We start from the raw sequence: 6,675 nt of genomic DNA on the forward strand, positions 1-6,675 counted from the left end.
TATAAAAATAAATCTGAAGTAATTATGAGATATAAGAAACTTTAAAGATTAAAATGATAAACAATAAAATATTTAAGAATAAAAAGATTAAACTTCAAATTTGAAATTTTGAGTAATGAAAATTCAAATATGAAATTTCACTTCTCAAAATTCTAAATTTGAAGTTTTGGAGACCAAAAAATTATATATTTAAAGTTATAAAATTTATTGTGGGGATACTGTGATCAGTAGAAGAAAGTTTGGCATTATAACGAAAACTGAGAGTAGCTGATCTTATGGTTATTGAATAAAATTATTGGTGTATGTCTTGTAAGACATCATGATATTTATTTATTTTTATTAGTTTTATATTATAAATATTTACAATTAATATACATTATATAATAATAGACATGTATAACTATTTATTAAAGATAAAAACTATATTAACCAAACTAATTTTTAACGTGAGAGAGATCAAATGAAAAGTTTCCTATTATATAATTTAATAAATAAACTTACTTATCTATTAATGGTAACCAATCTCACTATATATTAATTGAGAAGTCACTTAATTGACTTTTGCTTATGTGTCACTCTCATATAGAAAGTTTGAAGAAATTATTATAATTTGATTGGTTGATTATTTTCATTTGTATTTATTTTAATTATGTTCAAAAAAGGAAAGTATAAAAATAATTAATGTTAGTTGCAAAATAAATAGTTATAATTTGATTGCTTGAATATCAAACCAAATAATATAAAGAATAAAAATTATATTCTGACATTTATTAGGAAAGATATCCAATAATATGATTAAAATTTGGTAATATAAAAAGATAATGTGAAAAATCGATTTACAAACAATTAAACTTAAATAAATGTAAATTTCTCAATCGAACATTTTATATCTTTCAACATTAAAAAAAAATCATCTTATGATTTTCTCAAAACAACGTACAAATTTGATATAACAGAAATAAAATATTAATGTATTTATAGAATTTGCACTTATGAAAATTTATATCAAAGATATATCAGTTATACAGTTTTAGATTATAAATACTACTAAAATATATCCAAACTAGGTGGTATAATTTCATGGCAAATACATAGGTATTTTTGTGATAAAGCTAGAATACACGAGTGTATTCCGTGAAATAATCTATCGATTCTGAAAATAGTTTTATAATTATAAATTTTCAAATTATTTTAACTTTGGATTATAAAAATTTAAATTCAATTTTTTTTAAAAAAAAATCAACATTACTCAACTTCATAAAATTTATACTAACAATGATGATACTTAGAGAGTTGATGTCTATAATTAATGGGAAAAAAATTGATGGTTTGAAATTCATACAAAAATCCATATAAATATATACGTTAATTATTAGTATTCGACTGTATATAAAAATTGATACACAAACAACAAAGAATTGATACAAAGATGCTAAAAAATATTGTACTTCCTATAAAAGTTGAGTTTTTACCATATCAATTTCGTACGGGATATATAGAAATAAAACATACATTATCACTATGATGGTGAAATAAACTATACCTTAATATAAAATGATCTAACATTAAAAGAATTACTTGAAACCTTACATGTTAATATATTTACACAAATGAATCAAATATGGTCTACTTTTAAGGTGTTATTTTATAGGATTTATGATATTTATTTGGGATGCTTACAGACTTTTATATGTGTAATATATGTTTGATATACAGAATATGAGTTTTTAATCTTTGATCTTTGACAAATAAATTAAAAAAATTCAGCTTCTCGGTTATTTTCATAATATGACTGATTCTTCTCATTTGTAAAGTGACTAGATTATTTATGGAAACTCATGTATTGAGTCTAAATAATCCAAAACTGTAAAAATTAATTGTTAGTATTATTGGATCTGAAACGAGTTTGAGAAATATTGCGACCTTAAAATAGTTATTTTACGATTTGATAAGGTTTGTGATGAGAGAGGTATTTATTTGTAATAATAATCTTTTGAAATGTTTACATCATAATGAAAATTATATAATGGATTTTAAAAAAAAAATCAGGCAAGCGTTTTATAATAAGTGGATCTAAAATTTAGAAAGTTTCTAAGTTATGCTGAGCTATGTACTACTAATTAAATTTATGGTTTTATCACCTGAATTAAGTTTCATATATTTATTTGACTACATATTAAAATAAAAATAAATATAGTAATTTATTATTGACATGTTGTTTACCTCTCAAAATTATAATTTAATTTTCTGATATTTTTATTTTTAGTTTATTTAATTCAGATAAAAAGTAATCTAAGAACTAATTACATATACCACCAAACAGCCCAAATACTGTTCCATGCAATATATAATCTGAAATTGATATATATTTTTTCCAAACAAAATCAATAATAATATAAGTTTAATAAATACTAAAGTAATTAAAAAGTATGTTTACATCCTTCATTTACAAATATCTATCACATTTTAACAAGTAATGCAATATTGAATTTAAAATTTATAGTTTTAGATGAATCTGAATGTTGAAAATACATTTAACTTTTTAAATTTAGATATAAAATATATATAACACTATATCTGAAATTTCTAAAATATAGTTGTACCCGCAAATTCGCGCCCATCTACCTAGTTGTATATTGTTTATGAACTCCCTTTCTGGCTACAATATCATAGAAGGAAGTTTAGAATTATCATGAGAGTGGGAGTAGGTGACACTTTTGGTTTTTGAATAAACTTGTTGTTGTATGTCCTGCAAAATATATATATTTTTAATTAATTTGTTATTATAATTATTTATAACTATATAATTATATATATATATATATTCATTACTATTCACCAATTTGAGATAACAACAGCATTAATAAATCTAAATCTAGATATATTTCCCACAAATTTAGATATTAATGTTTATTTTTTATTTAAATCTAAACCTTTTAAGTACGTATAATTTTTTTTAATATTACTTGATCTCTTAACTTTTGTTTTTTATTTTGTTTTTTTATTTAAAGAGTGTATGTTTGATATTTGGATCAAAATCAAAGTCTTCTCTAGTAATAATCAAACCATCATTAGGCTAACTAGAGTTGAAAATAAATACTTCTTGTAATTATTTATTAAAAAAGAATTTCAGAGAATTTGAAAGCATTAGAGTAGAAATAGTCACTGCTCATAAAACTTCAACAAAATAAAAATAGTCAATAAACATAATATTATCAATAATTTAGAATTTTAAAATTATGACACTAAAAACGAAACAATAAATTATACAAAGTTTTGCTCATATATAATATAATTACAAATATATACATTAACATAATATAAAATTAATTATGATGTTATCTATAGAATTTGTTAATATATCTTTATTAATTATTCTGAATATAATAATAAATTATTAATTAAATGCCTAAAATTAATTATGTATTAATACTAATGACTTAGCGTGAATCATGGAAAGAACATTACAAATCAACAAAATAAGATAATAGAATAAAATATTTAATTTTAGTGTTGCAGAGCCTACTGTTACAACGCACACCTCTATGTTCAATTTTGCCAAGGACAGACAGCAATTGATATCAAAGTTAAGCGGACAGACAGCAATTGATATCAAAGTTAAGCATTATCATCAACATAGTTGCTACAAACTCACTAAAGTATGAGTTCCCATGAAAATTTAAGGTTTTGCTCCATTTCTCTTTGCTTTAAGCTTTGTCTGTATTGTATTGTGCTGAGAGAGATACATAAGTGTATGATGTTTTCATTTGTATAAGTAAGGATCCTATAAGTAAACATTGGGTAAAACCATGAATGTTTGGAAGCTTCTCAAAGTATCACTTTTAGTATGTATTGTTCTATCCCCTTTAGCAAGCTATGCTGATATAATATTTTCATGTGTAGGGTTTTTCATGTATATTGTCGAATTGGTTAAAATACAAAACACACTGCATTTTGAATATTTATGGAGAAAATAGGTCGATAGAAATAATGTTCAGAAGGTATGTTTTTTTTTTTTTGAACATTTTCAGAAGGTATGTTAAAGACCATATGTATGAATCAATAGTGTCACATTGTTAAATGGAAATGTCAGGCGTTTCTAATGGAAGTTTTATAGAGTTTGTGATGATTAGTTTTCTATATTCAGACAGGTATGCAAATTATTTTAAAAGATGTCAACTAAAATCTTATTAGTAGTTCCGTATTTTTTCCTATTTTGTTGCTTTAATCAATTTTCAATACATAATATTAAATATCGCATGAAAATCATAAAAAATTTACTGACTCATATCAATATTTGTTATAGACTCTTATAGTGGACAAATATCAAACAGTCACATAACTACACCTAGGACTGAGTAAATAAACCGAATCCGAAAATCTGAATCGAATCCGATCCGATAAAAATGAATCTGAATCGGTCCGAACCCGACATAAATACCGAATGGATCTTGTTTTTTTGGTATTTTGGGTTATGGGTATTATCCGAACCGAACCCGAATCTAAATAGATATCCGATAGAACCCGAAACATTCAAAACTCCAAAAAGATCTTATAACAAACATGATTTCAATTTATAATATGTATTCAAAATACATTAAGATATATTGAACATCTAAAATACTTGTCTATTATATAAAGGTTGGTGATTCAATTATATGAAGGTTGATGGTTAAAGGTGGGTGTTGTATTTTGAAATACTTAGATTTAGATTTTGTTTTCATTAAACAATGTTTCTCATTTCATGAGGTCGTGGTTTTCGTTTTATGATTTCATTTATTCGGTTTTCTTTTTATCAATAAATATATTTCTCTTTTGTTTGATTTTGGATGATCATGGTTGATGTTCTTTTCTTATTTTTAAATCGATTTTACTTATGTTTTGGTTACAAAAAAATACAAATTAGGTATTTGAAACCAAAACAAACCAATTTTACTTATGTTTTAGTTACAAAGTAGGTACAAATCAGATATTTTTAAACCGAAGAACCGATTGGGATCTGAACCCGAAAGTATATTGGGTTGTACCGGTTCTTTGAAGATTTACTAACCCCGATCCGAATCCGCAAGAACCCGAACCGGTCTCGAACCGAACTTTCAAATAATCCGAATGGGGCTGATTTTCATAAACCCGAAAAACCAAAATCCGATTGGATAAAACCAAAACCCGATTGGGACCCCGAATGCCCATGCCTAACTACACCACAAACTATTTGATAGGAATAAACATACTTACTCAAGGAGGAAGAACAAAGATGCTGAGATGGCAAGTGTTGGTCAAAAAGTCAATGCAGCGGAGTTGAAGAAATAAGCACAGAGAAGAAGACACGTGTGATAGAAGAAGGGATACAACAAAAAGTATAAATAGTCTTTACGTAATGGGCAGCCACGGGGACTTATAACTCCCCAGAGAGGTTTACGGCAAAGGAACCCGTTATCTCCGTATCTTTTTATTATGTGTACAGAAGTTCTGATAGCTAATATTAAAAAAGCGGAGAGAAATAAACAGTTGACTGGTATGAAGGTGGCGAGAGCCTGTCCATCGATTTCACACTTGCTCTTTGCAGATGATAGTCATTTCTTTTGTAAAGCACGTGTTGATGAATGTCAAACCATTCTACGGATTTTAAAGGAATATGAGGCTACTTCTGGTCAATTAATTAACTTTGAAAAGTCATCGATCCAATTTGGTCATAAGATTGAGGAGTCAAGTCGACAAGAGTTGAGAGATATTTTGGGTATCCAAAATTTGGGAGGTATGGGATCATATTTGGGTTTGCCGGAGAATCTTGGAGGATCTAAAATTCAGGTGTTTAGTTTTCTCCAGGAATGGTACAACAACATGATAAATGGATGGACTTTTAAATTTTTTACCAAAGGAGGTAAGGAAGTGATTATAAAATCAGTGGCTACAGCTCTGCCTAATCATGTAATGTCTTGCTATCGGTTACCGAAGGCGATAGTAAAGAAATTAACAAGTGTGGTTGCACAATTCTGGTGGAGTCCAGGAGGAAGTACTAGGGGCATGCACTGGCAATCTTGGGATAAGGTATGTATCAGTAAAGAGGAAGGTGGTTTGGGTTTTAAAGATATATTGGATTTCAATACAGCTATGCTGGGGAAGCAATTATGGCGGTTGATAGAAAAACCCAATACACTTTTTTCACGAGTTTTTAAAGGACGGTATTTCAGGAATGCTTCGCCCTTGGAACCGATCCGTTCATATTCACCGTCATATGGCTGGCGGAGTATTATTTCAGCTAGATCTCTGGTTAGCAAAGGACTAATCAAAAGGGTGGGAACAGGGTCGTCCATATCAGTATGGAATGATCCCTGGCTCCCAACCACTCGTCCGAGACCAGCAAATAAAAATCATGTTCTCAGTCACCCCGATCTCACGGTAGATCAACTTATTGATCCAGATTTGCGTATCTGAAACTCACAGGCAATCAGGGCTTTGGTGGATCCTAGTGATGTAAGCATTATTGAAAGCATACCATTAAGTAGGTTTCATAGTCTAGACAGGGATGGATGGCATTTTACTCAGAATGGAAAATATTCAGTAAAATCTGGATATCAGGTGGAACGGGTTTATCCGGATAAGGGTAAGAATTTACCAATTTTTGGTCCTACAGTTGATTTCCTTAAGGCACATTGCTGGAAAATTCACTGTCCA

The sequence above is a fragment of the Raphanus sativus genome, chromosome 7 (assembly GCF_000801105.2).
Source record: "Raphanus sativus cultivar WK10039 chromosome 7, ASM80110v3, whole genome shotgun sequence".
In the NCBI taxonomy this organism is placed as follows: domain Eukaryota; kingdom Viridiplantae; phylum Streptophyta; class Magnoliopsida; order Brassicales; family Brassicaceae; genus Raphanus; species Raphanus sativus.